General features: G+C 35.1%; 1 long non-coding RNA gene across 5 annotated transcripts in view; it reads left to right on the forward strand.

Annotated features, from left to right (window-relative positions):
• Positions 1-19,413, forward strand: part of LOC108517187 (uncharacterized) — a 170,506-nt gene that overhangs the window by 94,030 nt on the left and 57,063 nt on the right. For 4 of the 5 annotated variants that reach the window (XR_001882024.1, XR_001882030.1, XR_001882026.1 and 1 more), the window contains one exon: positions 450-572. This is a non-coding gene — a long non-coding RNA (uncharacterized LOC108517187). Of the gene's footprint in view, positions 1-449; positions 573-8,369; positions 8,479-19,413 lie in introns of those variants that run through there. The other variant, XR_001882025.1, reaches the window with a different exon arrangement.

Below are 19,413 nucleotides of genomic sequence, written 5' to 3' on the forward strand. Positions count from 1 at the left end.
CCCGGCTAGTTTTTTGTATTTTTTTTAGTAGAGACGGGGTTTCACCGTGTTAGCCAGGATGGTCTCGATCTCCTGACCTCGTGATCCGCCCGCCTCGGCCTCCCAAAGTGCTGGGATTACAGGCTTGAGCCACCGTGCCCGGCCTGCTTGTTCTTAAATAACACTAGTGAAAAAGTTCTAATATAACACTAGTGAAAGTTGTGTAGTTAGAGGAAAAAAAATTTCTATTGGAAATCAGAAGTTTCAAGTAATAGAGATATTATTTTTTTGATTTTGAGTATTCTTATTGGTAAATACACCACTGGTCAGATCTGAGTTAAAACAAAACAAAACTTGATTTATTTTGTTACAATAAAAGCAGCAAAAAAGTACTAAAACTACTATCCCGCTTTTGTATAACTCTAGCAAATGTAACTGAAGAATATACTTTCACTTTATTTTTTCTCTAGGGAATGAAGTCTGCAGCCCACCATTACGGCCCATGTTCTGAAACAACCTCCCACTGAGCTCTGTGATCTCCAGCCACACACAGTTGCTTGCTGGTCACTCCATCTAGGGCCTGTGTTCCCATGGTACAGTATGCACCTCTTTGCACTTTATGCTACCACTAGTCACTTAACTGTCTGTTCCTCCCTTGGACTGTGAGCTCCCAAAGGCAGAAACCATAATTATTCATCTTAGTCTTCCCAGCATCTGGCACAAGATCTGCATAATGTATGTGCTTGATTAGTGTTAATTGAATGAAAGTAAACTACTTTTATTTTCAGTGGCCTTCTAATTATGTAAAGCAGTATAATTCTAATGCATCCAGAGTCCTAAATGTAACATAACAGTATATCTCTGTGTTTTAGACATTTTAAAAAGAGAAGTGAATTTTAGTGAAGTACATATTTTCTAATTATGTAAACATAAAATGTCCTCAAATTACCCCAATTTTCTCATGCCGCTTTTTATGTGAGTATGTAGGAAAATGGGCCTCCTGTTATTATCTGTCCTGTTTGGTTTTAATTAGAGTTGTTAACATATAACAAAACATGCAAACATAGGAAACATCTAGATGACTATAGCTTTCATTTTTTATTCCCATATTTGGAGGCACATAAATATAGTCACTTGGTACTTAAATATTTCTTTTCAAAATATTAACATACAGGAAAAAATGCAAATAGAAATGCTAGTAATTTTAATGAGAGCTAGCTCTAAAAATCCAAGATTAACTCCATCTCAAATACCATAAATAAATACTTATTTTTCTGGACCAATGATTATCTGGAGCCAGCATCAAACAGAGCTATGACAAATGTTTTAGGACATTTTCCTGAGCAGTAAATAAAAGAACAAATATAATGAAGGACAAATACCTGTGATTCCTTTTTTCTGCCCTTCACTTGACCAGTTCTATGTAATATGTTATCTGCTGTAATATCCATGCACAGATTACACACGCTATCATGTACTAAAGAACTATGATACATTTTTGAAGTATTGTTGATAATCCTAGCTAAATTTTTACACAAGAAAACAAGCTCAGGATGGCAAGCAATTTCACAGATCTCAAAAAGGTTGTATTGAAGTGAAAAACCTATTAAGTTATTTTGGAATCTGTTGATTATTATGTAAAGCTTCAATCCATTTCTGAATATTAATGAATTTTTTAATAAAGTTATAATTGTCTTTCTTCCAAATATGTTTATAATTTACAACTCTACTTATATGAATGCTCAAAGTAGTTTGCAATTAAAATACTTATGTGAGACTGTTAACTATAAAGTGAGTGAGAAGAGATAATCATGTAATTCAGTGGTTCGCAACTTGGAGCAATTTTTCTATCCAGGGGACATTTGGCAATATGTAAAGACATTGTCACAGCTGGGGTTGAGGGAGCTGGATGGGTGGATTGTTACTCGTAGGTAGTGGGTAGAGGCCAGGGTTGCTTGTAAATGTCCTACAATGCACAGGACAGTCATTCCTCCTACTTCAACAAAGAATTATGGTGTAGAAAAAAACGAACAATAACTCAACCTGAAACCAGGTGTAATTAGCATTACTAAACATTAAAGTTATCTTTGGTTTATTGCCTGGCAAATCACAATCAATAGAATATACCTAATAATAATTTTGCAAACATTATTTAAGTGTTCTCTATATTCTGTTTGTTTTGTTATTGTTTTTGGATCCTCTGCAAAACCAAAAACCCAAGAGTAGTTTGTCAGTTGTGATGATACTAGGCAGCCAAACTAAGGTATTTTAAGAGTAGAACTTAGAAGGGTATATTGATAGTTCTCAAACTTTAATGTAAACAAGATTCTCCCAGGAAGCTTGCTTAAGATACAGTTCTAGGAATTCTTGTTAACAGATTACTATTTAATAGACATCAGCTCTATTGACCACATCTTGAGAAACATTAATTTAGTAGGACAAATGATTAAGTAAGACTTGCATCAGCATTTCTCAAACCTGGACCATCAGAATTACCTGGTGAATGTCTCCAGATTGAAAATATGTAAGTATTCCGCGACATTCCCAGAAATTCTGATTCAATGGGTCTTGAAATGGGGCCCACACAACTATGTATACTTTAAATCCCCCAGTTGATTATATTGATGAACCAGGGTTTAGATTAGCTCCCTGGATTATTAGTATAAAATATCATTTGTCATAAATTCATTTTTGGTGGAAGCTAAATGAAAGTCTTTTCAAAGGTGGATTTTCTGGACAGGTCTTGGGCTAAATGTAGGGCAGATTTTATGTTTAGGTTTTAGCCCAATTACCCAGCTTACTAGCTATGTAATCCCGAGTACTTGACATCAGCTCTCTGAGTTCCTTCTTTGGTAAAATGGGAATACGACCCACTATGCAAAGGAATTTTACAGGTTGGTTAGAAAAGTGCCTGGCATAGTGTAAGCACTCAATTAACAATTGTAAACTTTAAAGAAAGATAGATATCTATACACATATAGATATAGCTTGTCAGCTATTCTAGAATCAATATTAATACTATATATAAAAGTTAAAGAGCTTAGAATTATATCCTTGCCTAGAGAGTTATGCCCCTCTATTAAATAAGCTGGCTATCAGCAGCACTCCACAGAAATACTCCAATATATTTACAAGTCAATTTGTATACTTCAACTTCAGCAGACACTGTGGATAAATAAGCAACAGGTAGACTCTATTTTTTTTTTTTTTTTTTTTTTTTTAGTGAGAAGGAGTTCCTTGCTCTGCCACCACAGGCTGGAGTGCGTGGCCCCGGATTCAGCTCACTGCAAGCTCCCGCCTCCCGGGTTTACCGCCCATTCCTCCTGCTCAGCCTCCCGAGTAGCTGGGACTACAGGCCCCCGCCTCGTCCGCACGGCTAGTTTTTGTATTTTTAAGTAGAGACAGGGTTTCACCGTATTACCAGGATGGTCTCGATCTCCTGACCCGTGATCCGCCCCGTCTCGGCCTCCCAAAAGTGCCTGGATTTACAGGCTTGAGACCACCGCGCCCGGACCACAGGTAAGACTCTATAATGGCCTTATATCCCTACCTCTTGGTCATCACAACCTTTTTGTTATCTCCTCCCCTTGAGTGTTGGCTGAACTTACTGACTCACGTCATATGAATAGACTATGAAACAAGTGATGGGATGTCACCTCTGCAACTGGATTACAAAAAGATTGTGGCTTCTGTCTCTAGTGCCCTCTCTGCTCCCTCAATCACCTGCTCCAACAAAAGATAGCTGCCCTGTGGAGAGGCCCATGTGGCAAGCAACTGATGCCCCTGACCAAAAGGCAAAGGGAATCTGAGGCCTGCCAATAGCCACATGAGTGAATGTGTAAGTGGATCATCCCCTAAGTTAGCCATTAGATGAAGGCAAACCACACTGACCATTTGATTGCAGCCTTATGACTCTGAGCTAGGGCACTTAGCTAAGCTGTGCTTAAGTCCTGGCCCACAGACATTGAGAAACAATGTTTGTTGTCTTAAGTTGCTAAGTATTAGGAACATTTGTTACACAGCAATAAATAACCAGAACAAATGGTGTCAACATTCTGCTTATAAATTCAAGGATGTGATAAACCTTTGAAAAAAGAAAGGTCACTATGAAAGAGAATGTATTTCAAAATATATGCTTGGATAAAGTCAAAGAAATCATCACGGTAATTCATATCATTTGGCATATAAGCTTTATTATTCACAAGCAAAAGGGCCTGTACTGTATTCAGTACAGTACACAGGTCTAGGCACAGCTGCAGATATAGCTAATATGGAAGTTTTCTGCAACAATGCTTGTAAGTGGCCACAACACAAGAAAAATTATTTCTTAGGAAGTGAATGGCCAAGTTGACATTAATACGAACGTTTTGAGACCTTAATGATCACAGAAATTCTGAGGTCACATAGTCTCAACAAAAATCCTAAATCACAGAGGAATTGGCAATTTAAATAGGAAATTAGTTCACAACATTCAGAAATGGCTTCTGTGAAATTCTTGACTAGGAATTCCTTCCACTATCCTAGAATTGGTTTTGTTAAGACCATAAAGACATGTGTCACTTACCAGGCCACTTAGCATACTCTTTCAAATTGGGTTCTTCCCTTTGGAAAATCATAAATTTTCCAGAGGTAATTTGACCCATATGGGCTACCATCCCTGAAAGTAAATTTGCACTTGTTTACAAGAATTTTAACTAGGTTGTCATTGAGAATGCCTCATTACCTTTATAGCAATAATCAACTGAAAGGATGGCCAAGGCTGACCAAAAAGATCTGGCTGATTTGCTTCTGTGACTTTTTCTTCCACCGAGAGGCCAATGTCAAGTGCTCAACCATAATTTCAAAATTAGACAAAGTCTTAAAAGACAGCAGGCATATACTCTGAACACTGCATGGCCACACTGATCATTTTACCCAATTTTAAAATAAAATGTCTTTTTTTTTTTTTTTTTTTTATGACATTAAACTACAGGTGGTTTCTTCCAGAGAGTGGGAGTAGAGGTTTAAAAAAGTCAGGCTAATCAAACTACCTTTATGTGTTTCCCAACTCTATTATATAATTTCTATTTCCATTTCAATATTACCTCACTTCTCTAAGTGTTTGTTTTTCACCTATAAAATTGGATAACAATATCTACCTTGTGTCATTATAAATAATAAATGAAATAACCCAAATAATGTATTTATTATAATTTTCCTAACAGACCAACTGCTCTATAAATGCAAGTTATGATAATATAAGTGATTACTCTATGTCATCTCAGATCAAATAATATGTGGAATTTAGTGTCCTTTCCTTTTTTACCAATTGTGCCATTGTCAAAACATTGATGGAAAATCATTTGAAACCTAGAACTTCATGAGCTAAAGGATCATTCAACCGAGAAGGTGATGAAAGGCTATTAGACATACAAAGACACTCAAAGTTAACATTGAAAGTCTCTTTCTGAAAGAAATACTAGGTAATATACTCCAATTACAGAAAAATGAATTCAGGAGAAGCAGAGGAAAGAAACAATGCCATGCAAAAGCTAGTAAAACTTAATTCTAAATAAGTATTAGTTTTTAATCAGTGTGTTTAACAAGCGGATTCTCTGTCTTCTTTACTGTAATTTGATTCTTTCATGCATGAAGATCAAAGATATGAGCCAATATATTTCATGAAGAAAATTGAGTATTGATATTTTGGGGATATTCGAAACACAAAATATAAAAGGAAAGTTAACCAGAACCCTTGCCAATGATAATCTTTAATACTTGTGATCATCTTTTTATGTTCTGTGTATAATTTTAAATAACTGGGATTTATGTTATACATTCTATGTAAAAATGAATTTCAGTAGCCACTTGGGAAAAAATAATCCAAAGAATATCAGGCATGAGAGGCAGGAGGAAGAGATGAGGGAAAGAAGAAGGAAATAAAAGCATATCAATCTCCTGTTGAGAAAGATGACTTAGGTGCTGGTTAAATATTGATACTGAATATAAAGTACAAATTAAATTTTGTGTTCTTAAAAGTTAGATTTTCTACTATAAGAAAGATAGTAATAGTCTAGGATATAACTACACAAAAGATAGAGGTTTAAAAAGTAAAGATCATACATGTAACATTAAACCAATAAAGTTGAAATGCATGATATACCGAGAAAGTTTAAATGATAAAAACTATCTCAACATGAGTAGAATATCTGAGTAGAACATAATCAATCAAATATATTGAAATCACAACTTAAAAGTATGTCCTGGCCCTCAAAACTTACTAAGACCTAAGTATTTTACAAATGACATGTACAAACCTTCAAGGAGCATGGAATTCCCAACTTACACAAATCATTACAGAGTATAGGAAAATATAGCAAGCTACTAAATTTATGTTATGATTCACATAAAACACTGGAGTCAAATATAGCTAATGATAGCAAATAATCATCTCAGATAGCAAACTATAAGACAAAATCATTTATGTACAAACATTGATAGCTTGTCTAGAGACTTGCGTAATTAATTATAATATAATAAGAAAACCAATTATAATACAATAAGCATAATAAGAAAAAATATGTTATTTCCAATAGACACAAAACTGACAAAATAGCTAGAAATATAACCAGTTAATTTTTTTAATCCATGGGAAAATACAGAATGTTACTGAAGAACCTTTAAAAGCCCTTTAATATATATGAAAAGATATTCCATATTTATAGATGCATAAACTCAGTATTTTGGCTGCCAATTCTTATCATATTAATATATCAATTCAATTAATCCCAAACAAAATCCCAATACAATTTTTCATGGGAGTTGAAAACCTAATTCCAAAATTCATGTATAGGAGTAAATGCATAATGATAGACAAGACAATATTTAAAAATAATATAAGATGGCTTTTCCCTGTTAGATATTAAAGTATATGATAAGGTATTGTGATTAAAACTGTGTGGAATTGGCTAAGGCATAAACAAATACATCAGGGGGATTAAAAAGATAATTCAGAAATTGACCCATGCATATTTGGGAAATTAGACCATGATAGATGTAGCATTTCATATTAATGGAGAAATGACAGATTATTCAATAAGTACTTCTCAGATGATTGCCTAGTTATTTTAAAAAAAAACAGTTATATTACTCCATAGCAATTATAATATTAAGTTCTGAATGGATTAAAAATACCTAAATATAAAAGACAATACAAGAAAATAAAAGAAGAAAGTATAAATGACTATGTTTCTGTTTTTGAAACAGGGAAGCTCTTGGGACAAGACACTAAAAATTGATAAATTTGGCTGCATCAAGTGTCAGGATTTCTGACTGATAAAATGTGATACTAATCAAATAAATAGACACAGGCATTCTAGGAGAAAATAGTTGCAAGGTAATGACAAAAGATTTTCATTGATAATATATAAAGAATTCCTACAAATCAATAAGGAAAGGACAAGAAGTGCAATAAAAAATTAGCAAAAAAAGGAATGATCAATTCACAGAAGAGAAAATACATATGGCCAATGCAGGTACATAAATGTACTCAACTTCACTAACATTCGGGGAAATAAAAATTCAAACAACATATTCATCTATCAGATTGTCAAAATATTAAAACATTTAATGGTATCAATTGTGAGGGTGTAAGGAATGTGATAGTCTTATATGGTTTAAAATTTAAAATGTGCATAATACATTTCTAGTAACAATTGAGCATGTACCCTAAAAAGTACTGTGCCTGGGAATAAGGTGACTTGAGTAAAAATGTTTGTTACTAAAGATGGAAACAACCTATTTCTTAGGATTACCAGTATTATATCACTATAAGAATAAAGCATCAACTATTAGTGTATCAATATTAAGCATTCAGTATTAGGAAGCAGTTAAAAATGAGGATTTGGACTAACAGTTAAATGTGTAAAAACCCTTTACTGAGTCATAAATGCATGTTTTAGACTTGTATATATATATAATATATATAAACACAATTTATATTTTGCAAAATCACAGAGCAACAGTATTTATTTTTCATAGATACATGTGTCTATGAATACTTAAAATGGTCTGATGCAAGGAGCAGCAAACTATGGCTTGCCTGGTTTTGTGAGGTCTGCGTCCTAAGGTTTTTACAATGTCACATGGTTGGGGGAATAATCAGAGGAAGAAAATATTTTGAAGCACATATATAAAATGCCAATTTTGTTGTGCACAAAGTTTTACTAGAATACATCTACAATCATTTGTTTACATTTTGCTGATGGCTGCTTTCAGTCTCCAATGGAGGAGTTGACTAGCAAGTAACAGAGACTATAAATATACTTGTAGATATTTAATTAATTAATTAAATTAGAATTTCATTAACACTACATACATGCATAAAATATTTACTCTCTAACCCTTTACAGAAAATGTTTGCTGAAACTGAGTGATAAGCACAAATTATAGTAGCCAAAGAGAGCTTTACCTTAGTAGTTGGTTTTAAAATAGAATGAAGTCAGCCTGGGTGACAAAGCAAGACCCCGTGTAGAAGAAGAAGAGGAAAGAAAAGGAAGAAAAGGAGAAGAAGATGAAAAAGAATAAGAGGAAGAGGAGGAGAAGGAGGAAGAAAAAGAGGAGGAGGTGTAAGAAGAAGGAGGAGGAGGAGGAAGAGAAAGAAGAGGAGGAGGAGGAGAAATGATGCTATCTCATTTATTGGTTGGATTTCTGAAACAAACCAGTCTTTAAAAAGAGGAAAATCACTCAGATAAGCTGAAAATGTATAGGCCCAATGCAAATTCATTTGTGGCTTGATTCAAGTTATACTGTCAACAAGATCCACATCTGGGCTCCACTTCCCTGGGCTGTCTGCACTAACAGGTCCAAATTTTTTCACAAGAGAACTGTCAACAATTGCTGGGGCCTTGGATTCTCTATTTGAATTCAGAAAAAGAAGCTAGCATCTTCATTCCAATAATCATACTCAACACATTCCAAATTGGGGAAAGAGACAGATAGATTGATAGGGAGGGGTATTTTCTCATTACCCTTGTTTAGAATTGCCAGCAGGTGGTGATTAAAAAAAAAAAAAAAAAAAGGTGTAGTTTCATTATTACTTTTAAATTCTCCACACAAACAAAGCACTTCTTTGTTGTCTGCACCTGGGCTGACCTCTGCTGGCCTGTCTTTGGTGAGCCACTGATCCTAGAAGGAGCTCGAGAATCACTCTAGAGTACTGAGTAGTCAGAATCCCACAAGTGAACCAATGATTGAAGGGGGAAGATAGCAACACACCATCTTAGGCTTTGACCCCTGTAAGGCACCTGCACCATGAAGCTAAAGCATTCTTTTTGTTACCAGAAGAGGCAGTGAATACTCCTGCAGATTTCTAATTATGTAATTAAACACTCATGTTAAACATAAAGAAAAGCATGTGCTTGAGTTTCAGATAACTCTGGGTTTAAATTCTATTACTTATTAGAGGTATTTTCTTTGATAAGTTCCCCCATGCCTTCATTTTTTCTCTTTTAATAAGTTTGACATCAGAGAGTCATTTTAAAGATTAAATGAGATTAGTAATACAGATAGTCTAGTACTTAGTAAATAATAGGTGCTTAATAAATGTTACCTAGTGTTATTTGTTACTGTGCTAGAAGTATGGCATAAAACCAACAACATGGAAAGCTTCTTGTGATTATTAGATAATGCTAGTTAAAAGGAATGAGTAATGAAGGACAGACTGTTCTGTGGTTCAGTGTTCGCTTTTCGTTCTCTGCTGGGTTTTTTTTTTTTTTTTTTTTTTTTTTCTCTTTTTTTCCCAGCACAAGTCATTTTGTGGGGCAATGATTTTGATGTTGCTAGCCTATAATAATTTGTCTGCAATAAAGTCTTGTTTCCCTTAAAGCTGCTTATCTCTTGTGTAGAGAAACTGACTACATTGGTAGCCCAAATAATGGTCTCTCAGATGGCCCTTTGCAAATGTGACTTTGAAACTTTCTCCATCAAGAGGTGGAGTCCATTTCCCCACCTCTTGAATCTGGGATGCCCTTCAGACCTGTGTGACCAACAGAATATGGGGGAAGCCACAGCACACCAGTTCCAAACCTAGGTTTTTAAGAGAGCTCACGTACCTCCACTGTCTCAACCTACTGCATCTGTCATTAAGAACAAGCCTGGGCTAGCCTGCTGCACAACGAAGGACAATGTGGAGAAGAACTGAAACACCCCAGTCTCCAAGTGGGCTGGTGCCTGATTTTGCTAGAAAGCCCTACCTACATAGGCAGAGCTGCTACTTGACCTACAGCTGACCAGAAATACAGGAGTCCAACTGAAACTAGAAGAATGCTCTCGATGCCATAGACATCTGAGCAATAAACAGTTTGCCATGCAAACCAAGTCACCTTATCTATATGCTTTTTCTTAAAATAACATGTTTAGTTTTCACATTTCTCTCTTATACATCCTTAATTAAGAATAAGTATTTGATTTTAGTGAGTATAGAAAATTCTAACAAAAGCAGGTGAATAAATGGTCATCTCTAATTTTGATAAAACTAGGCTCACCACTTTGGACCTACTTTTGATTGGCCTTTTTGTATTCCTTAGAAAAGGTTTGTGCCTTTCTCTTCTATGTTTTTTTTGTTGTTATTTGGTTGTTCAGGGAGAATAGAAATGTACAAATAGCCAGACAAAATATGTATATTTTTTTCTAATGTCAACCTTCAGAAAAACAAAAAGAAAGAAAATAAATAGCGCTTTTACTTATTCTTGTTCCTTTAGGAATTATTTTGTTTTCAACCTGGGATGTTCTCGACAATTTCAATTGGAATTGGTTTTCGTTCTATTCTCACAACTGTTAACTCTTAGACCAGTACGTGACTGAGCATCTTCCACTTTAATTGATCTAATTTGCATGCATAATTTTGATGGAATTATTCATTGTAAAGTGCACCTTTGGGCTTTACAATAGTCCCCCCTTTTTTTTTCTGTGAATCCATTGCATTAATTTACCTGCAAATTCCTCCTTTCTCTAGGCACTTCTCTTGGTTATGTAAATACTTTTATACAGATTTTCCATTACAAACCGTTTGGAAACACTGTGTTCTCTCATTTCTTTCCTGTTTAGATTGGGAATGGGTCTTGGAAACTTCAAAGTTGCAATTTTTAATGATTTTTTTCTGATAAATTGGAGGTTTTTGTCATATCTCTGATTCATTAATAACGTAAATGTAATAAACACTAAAATGATGATTACAGCATCCTAGTCCTGAAGATTCTAGTTTCACTTTCGACACAATTTAATCATAGTTTCCAAGGTGCATTAGTAATAAAATACAAGGTTTTAAATATCATTTGATGATGATTTATTCTGCAATCCACTAGTTGGAGTAACAATTGAAGAGTGCAAATATAGGAAACAGTTGTGATGGCAATAAATTTCTTTATTCTAATTCTGTATGGCATTAGTATCCTGAGGTCACTAGTAGTGTCTCTAAGATGCTTGAATTGAGACCTAACAGCCTCTCAAACAGGCTAAAGTTTGTGGAGATCATCAAACATATTCAATCAGTCAGTCAATATAGCTCACTATACTATTGCATTATTCTTTAATTATTTGTTCCCATGCTTATGTTCCTCCTAGATTGTGTGCTCCCAGAAGCCATGGATCTGCCTGAAATACAATAGATATTTAATTAATGTTTGAGAGAGGGAGAGAGGGAAGGAGAAAGAGAGGGAGGGAGGGAGGCAGGGAAGAAAGGAAGGAAGGAAGGAAGGAAGGAAGGAAGGAAGGAAGAGAGACAAGAAGGAAGGAAGGAAGGAAGGAATTAGGCACATATACACATATGTAATTGTGACTATAGCTTACAAAACAGAGTAAATCACATTGCAGATATTGCCAACTAGACTTAAGTTACATAAGCATATATAATATATACATAATATAATATACTAATATATACTATATATATATTCATGTGAGGGGACCAGGATCTTTGCTTTAGCAAATCAAAGCAGCCAATCTGAGTTTTTGTGCTCGAGCTTATAGGCTGACCCAGGGCAAGAAGAAAGTAATGGGGTGGGAGAGAGGAGAGAAAACTTGTTGCTTTTAGCTGATACCAGCTGCTGAGTAATAGTAGTCTTAATCAGACTTCAGTCTACCTTTTTAACCCTTGAGGTTTAACTCCATTCTCCTTTTCTCCTGTCTGGTAGGGAAAGAAGGGTGAAGTTAATTAAATTGTTTCCTTCCTTCCTTCCTTCCTTCCTTCCTTCCTTCCTTCCTTCCTTCCTTCCTTCTTTCCTTCCTTCCTTTCTTTTTTCCTGCCTTCATTCCTATCTTCTTTCCTCTCTTCCTCATCTTTTTTCCTTTCTTCCTTCCTGCCTTTTCTACAAAGACAAAAAAAGTCTTGAAAAGGCTCAGGATATATACTTCTACCATGAATGTGAAATATATTACTACATGGTCAAAAACCTGGTAATTTGGTTCATATTACAGAATTACCCTGATTTTGTATACAACTAATCAGACTTAAAGATTTATAACTGATTGATTCCAACAGTTTCTGAGCTAAGAAAATAACATCATGAGGCATTAGTTACACTTAGTACAATGCACCTGTACTGAATAAATAGGAAACTGTAAATTGTTGAGTTGCCCTCATAGTGCCTTCTGATCTATATCAGATTATATCTTGAAATATTAATATTCTGGCTGACAATGTGGTATGACTCCTATAGGCTGAATTGAATATGGATGAGCTTTATTAAGGAGCTGGATGATTGATGCCAAATAAACAGCATCATAAGTGTTGGTGCTTATTCCTGAGATAGATGTAATCTTCAGGAAGAGATTAAGCCAATGTATGTATTAGGAAGGTGGTAGATTGAGGTATTGCTGGGTAGTGGCTATATTTAACTTACTCAGTGCTATAACATCATACTCTAAAATAAGGACAAATATCTAAAAGAAAATCTTCATGACCCTAACCTTCACTGGTCTACATGTTAAAATGTGTTATTTACTGTCAGTCATAAAGAAAACTCAAGATAATTCTTCCCATATGGTACTGTGCATTTAATTCTCTTTAACAGAGCCACCTGAGTATGTACAAAGTCAGTGATAGAAACAGAAGCTATTTACTTTTATGGCATTAGTCTTGAATCATTTATCACTGCCAATACTCAACAAAACTGCTGGGGCCAGATCCTGTTGATACATTATTACATTCTGAACCTGTCACCTTATTTCTTGCATGCAATGAAAATGAACTCAGTATCATGACTTTCATACCAACTTTCTTCTTTTTTGGTAAATGGTCATCTTTAATTTTGATTATGTAGAAGGATGATTGCAATGAGCTTGTTTTTCTTCTGTCCCATGCTTTTTATCACCCATACATCTTTGCTGCCCTTCAGCCCTGCTCCTTCATCTAAGTACCTCAAAAATGCCAGAAGAGCATTTTCACTTTCTCGAATGTCAACTTGCTTCCAACTTCATTCACACCCCAGACTGCCTCCACTACCTCCTCTAGTAATCTAGCCAGAGTCTAGGTCTACCTTGATCACCTTCATCTATAATGATTACAACATAGATCTGATGGGAATAAGGCCAGTGGTCATACTCCCATAGTTTATTATTGGAATGAATGATTTACGTAGTGTTGTCTCAGATTACAATGCTAGTCCTAACCAAACATGTCATGAAAACTTGGTTTTGTCAAGCTCTGGTTTTGATTTTTTTGTTCCTGTACTCTCTTGTCCTCTCTTCTTTTCTTCTATTTTTGACAAATAAAACTGAGAATATTCCAGAAAAAAAGAGTAATTTTTAATCCCCTTTCTTTAGTATCAAGTTGTTTCTCCAATTTAACATTCATAATTCTCTTAGCACTTAATTGTCCCTACAAGCCTGCCAACAGTGGAAAAGCAGGTAATTAAGAAGGGTGAAAATTTAAGCCACAGAAAATATGTAAAAGGATTCTATTTCTGATAACTAGGAATCAGTGGGGGTAGTTACTGTTGCCTATAATTTAGTAATATAAGATGTCTATTTAAGTCATTAATTCTGATACAATATCCTGAATTTGAGGGAATGTTTTATTTTTGTTGAAGGTTAAAAATGCTGCTTAGTGGCATGCCAGGGCCTATGAGCTGTATATTTGATTTAAGCTATAATTTATTCCTTTAGGAGCTGACAAAATTTTAAAAATAGGATTCTGCTGCAACTGTTGCACATTTTAAACACATGCTAATGGAAGCTGATGGTTACTAACTATCACAGAAAAATTTACTGTGTTTACCTGTTTGTGAGAGTGCTGAGGGCAGCAAGCTGAGAATAAACTCTTAAGTCTGAGAGACAGAGAAATAATTACTTGTTTGCCTCAAAAGTATATGGAATGAATATGCATGGAGGTATTATACTGTGTGTAAGTAATTTTGTTTTCTGATTGGCGGGTGTCTGATGAAGAAAGAATTAAAATCCAAAGGGGGACAGAAGACAAATATATAGAAAAATGCTATTTCCCCAGGCTCACTACAGTGTGTTGTAAGGAAAGATGGATCCAGCTGCCAGCAAAACCATGAAAAGAAAATCATCAAATAAGTAGGACTAAGGAAGTGGCCTTCTCTCATAGACGCAAGGCTCTTAGATAGTATGGGATGACTCAGGTAATGATTATGATGAATGCTCACTCCACAAAAGGCACTACTAACTCATGCCATCCTCACAATAATTCTATTGAATAAGTTCATACTCACATTTGTTTATTGTGCAGAAATTGAGGTATATAGAATTGATCTAGGCCCCTTGGAACTAGTATTTGAATCAGTCATTCTGAAGTCCAGGCCCATATTCTTCAATACTTTGATACATTACATCTATGGAAAGTAGTAACAAAAGTAACACACACACACACATACACAACTCTACATAAACAGGTAAATGAATTGCATTTTCTCATCGAAATTAATATTCCTGACATTGATCAATCTCTTTATTTTGAGTGATTTTCAAAATCCAGATTCAATTTTTCACAATTAAGCATATTCTCAAAGAAGTTATGTAACCACTGAAGGAAATTCTGAAGAAGCAGTTCCAAAGGGGTTTTAAACATTTGTAGATATAACAGGGACCCTAACATGACAACTTTAGAGACAAATGTGCTGAGTTGAGTGTTCACACCTAATATGTCGGTTTTTTAATTAGCCATATTATCTTAGAGTCATAATTTTAGAGAAATTGTATTTACAAACACCAATGAAAAGTTATACAACATATTTAAAAGTAAACTCTAAATGTACTAAAATTGTAAGTATGAAAAGAGAAAGCTAAAAAAAAATAGGTTAAAAGCTAATAGAATAAAACCTTTGAAATCTTTGTTTAGAGAATCATTGCTTTTAAAAGATTAAATTTTAAAAACACAAGCATGTGAAGGCTGGGAATTGATAAGCTGAATTATATCAAAATTAATTAGTCCATGGACACCCTTAGATAATGTTGACAGACAAGTGACAGACTAGCAAAAGATATCTGCAATGCCTAAAACTTTCAAGGATTTCATATGTAGAGTATTTGAGGAAGTCCTGCAAATCTAATAAAACAAGCAATCTAAAGAAAAAAATATATACAAAGGACATAAATAGGCACTTGAAAGTAGGGGAAATCCATATGGTTAATACATATATGTATGAAGAGATTTTTTTCTTCTTCTTCTTCTTTTTATTTTATTTTATTTTATTTTATTTTATTTTATTTTATTTTATTTGAGACGGAGTCTCGTCCAGGCTGGAGTACAGTGGCTCCATCACGGCTCACCGCAAACTCCGCCCCCACCCCGGTTCACGCCATTCTCCTGCCTCAGCCTCCCGAGTAGCTGAGACTACAGGTGCCTGCCACCACACCTGGCTAATTTTTTGTATTTTTAGTAGAGATGGGGTTTCACCGTGTTAGCCATGATGGTCTCGATCTCCTGATCTCGTGATCCGCCCGCCTCGGCCTCCCAAAGTGCTGGGATTACAGGCGTGAGCCACTGCGCCTGGCATGAAGAGATTTTTTTCTAAGAAATTCAAGAAACAAGCTACGACATCACATTAAGAAAACTTAGAAAATGTGATAATATAACCAATGCTGTAGACAAGGATAACAGGAAGCAAGAGCCCTTGTCCAGACCTGTTGGAAGGATAAACTGGCACAGCCATTCTGGAAAGCAGTCCAGGTGTGCTTATCTCTATCAATCAGCCATGGCTGCATTGTAATTCACTACAGAACACCAGGGGCCTACAACAGTAGGCACTTATTCCTTATGCCACTGTGTGTCTGCGGGAGCAGTTCGCTGATCTACACCAGGCTCTTTTTAATCTGCTGTTGCCAGTCAGCTCATTAAGGCTGGACAAGGCTTGGGGACTATATCAAGCTGCAGGTTTGTCTAGTCTGGGCTCCTCAGTATTGGTTGAGTTGATGTCTTCCCCGGATATTTCTCATCCTTCTTGACTAGCAGGCCAGCTGGAGCATGTTCTCATCATGGCAATGGCAGAAGCACAAAAGGGCAAGGTGGAAACATGGGAAGGGTCTTCATACCTTGGCTTGGAACTGGCACACTGTTTCTTCTGCCCACACTCTATTGGCAAAGCAAGTTATGTGATGGGAAGCACACCCCATTTTACATAAGCAGAACTGTCAAGTTACATGAAAAACGGTGTGGAGACAGAGGAGTAAATAATTGGAATGATTATTCCATTTATTATTTCTTATGACTTAACCACCCCATTTCTTCATATATATTTGAAACTCCCCCACATGTCTACAAGGAAATAAGTATAAAAATACTGATTGCAGCATCGTTTGTGATAGTAAAGGTGGGGCAGCTCAGGAGAGCCTTACAAGAAAAATGAACATTGATACTAAATATGGTATCTAATAGGACACTAAAATATGGTATCTGCCAGCAAAAGAATACAATGTAGCAGTCAGAATTAATTCATTAGATAGTCATATAGCATTATGGAAGATCTTAATAATGAAATGTTGATTTTGAAAAGCAATAAAGAGTATGAAAGCCATTGTACAATGTCAGGTATATATCCCCATCCACATCCTAACACTGTATATTTTTCAAAGGTACACATACCTGTCAAAGGCCCTTCATTAAATAAATAAGAATGGTTTCCAAAGACCAAGCCAAAAATAGGATTGAGGATAGGAAATTAAAGCAGAAGAATAAAATAATAAAAACAGGAGCTTTGCAATACAGTGAGAATTTAATCATATGAATTTTGCCCCTGTGATTTTAAACATAAAATTTTTTATAACAAACACTAAAGAAAGAATTGACTAAAATGAGCAGATTACATTCAGAACACTTTGTAAGGAAACAAATTTTAAGCACGGCTTTGGAGCCACAGAGACTGGTTTGAGAAAAGATGAACTAGGAAAGAACATGTCATGGCCAAGGCTTAGAGGCAGGGACAGGAGAAGGATGTGTGAGAATTATATAGGGCTTATTGTGACAGAAATTTAATGAAAGCCTGACAGGGTGTGACAATAGACGAAAGAATAAGGCAGAGTCTATTGTAATCTGTGATTGGGACTTTTATTGGGATCTTTCTGTAGTTTGGGAGGCCTTTAAGTCTTGCTGGACACATTTGAACAGAGTGTAAAATGAATCCTGTGGAAGAGGAGCTCTTGAATACCCATAAGTTGATCCACTGTCCTTCAGAAATCACACTGATCAGAGTTTCTGTGACACTATTGGTCTGAGAAACCATTATAAGTTTTCTGAGAGTATTAGGAATTATTCTTCCTCTAAAATACAAAACAAACAAACAAACAAAAACCAAAAACTAAAGAAAGAAAAGGAAAAAAGAAAGAGAAGAAAGAACAAATGAAAGAGAGAGAAGAAAGAGGGAGGGAGGGAGAGAGAGAGAGAGAGAGAGAGAGAGAGAGAGAGAGAGAGAGAGAAAGAAAGAAAGAAAGAAAGAAAGAAAGAAAGAAAGAAAGAAAGAAAGAAGAAAGAGAAAGGAAGCAATAAAAACAACTTTTATTGGTATTGCAGCTCATACTGACAGAAATTACTGAAGGAGCAGGAATTGGAAATAGACTATACATGGTTTTCTCTTTTATCATCTCACTGTCACCTATCACAGCCTCTGAAATTATTAACTTCTTTCTTTAACATCTTAAACACCTTTTATTTAAATCAAAAACACTCTTTATTAGAAGAACTGATTTATCCTGGTTAAAAAAAAAACATATTTTAATCACTGTTGAAGAAACTGTAAATTGCCAGGGCAAATTATGAAGGGCAATTTGACAGTGTATGTGGTTTTAAAATGTTAATATTTTAATGCAATAATTTAACCCTCAGGAATTTTTCTTATTCGAATTTCTAAAGGAATAATCAAATATGCACAAAAACATTCACCATAATGTGATTGTAATAGCAAACAATGAGAAATAGCTAAACGAGTAATAACAAAGCATTAAAGAAATTATGGCAATTTTGTTTAATGGAAAGTCATTCAGTCACAAAAGCACATGTTTAAAAATATTTAGTAACATGGGAGAAATACTACAAATATGTGAGGAAGCAAGTTATAAAAATATACCAAGATTGGGAAAATACATTTAAATCAAACAATTTTTATTGCTGAGTGTGAAACTACATCAAAATAACTTTCGTTTCTTTCTCTTCCAATTTATCCTAAGTGACCATCTGCTGCTATTATAAAACAAAATAAATAATATATGTACCATATATAGTACTGTAGAACTATAATACTATATTGAATAAATAAATGTTGTTGAAACTGTCAATTTAAATAATTCATAATCACTCCTTTTATCTGTTAAAATGTATGTTTCGATTCCTCTAAGCAATCTTCAAGAATGGAAAATTTTGATATACATTCAACCATATTTTGGAAATTATCTAGCAGTGTTTGAGGTACAGATCCTACCTGGATACAGGGGATTTGAGTAACAGAAACTGGGCAAATTAATAGAGGATTTCACACCCTGAGATAATTAAAGGATATTTAAAAGGCAACAAAAGCTATGTTTCTGCAAAACAAAGTCAAGTACCTTGTTCAAAAGAGCATTTACTCTAATTCATACTCCAAGCCTGAGGATGGATTCACATTCTCATTCACTGCTCCCAGTATCTAGGGCACTTCCCAATCACCAGCGGCGCCGTGGTGGTGTGTTTAATAATAGATAGTGAAATGAAGATGGAGCTCACTCTGGAAATTATGAGGGAAGTTCAGAAAAATAAATAAAGGCGATGAAGGCAACGACCATAACCTATTAAATGCTGGTCACCTTCTGTTTTCTCCTCTTATCTCTCCCCTGAGGTTCTTAACAAAGTACTCAAAACAACAGGTAATATTACATTCAGCCATGTAACCACCTGCAGAATTTCTGATTAGCAGGGATCACAGTATATTTTCATTTGCAGGAACCAATCCTTTAATCCTCAACATAGAA

Source organism: Rhinopithecus bieti, unplaced genomic scaffold (assembly GCF_001698545.2).
Source record: "Rhinopithecus bieti isolate Rb0 unplaced genomic scaffold, ASM169854v2 scaffold_39006, whole genome shotgun sequence".
Lineage (NCBI taxonomy): Eukaryota > Metazoa > Chordata > Mammalia > Primates > Cercopithecidae > Rhinopithecus > Rhinopithecus bieti.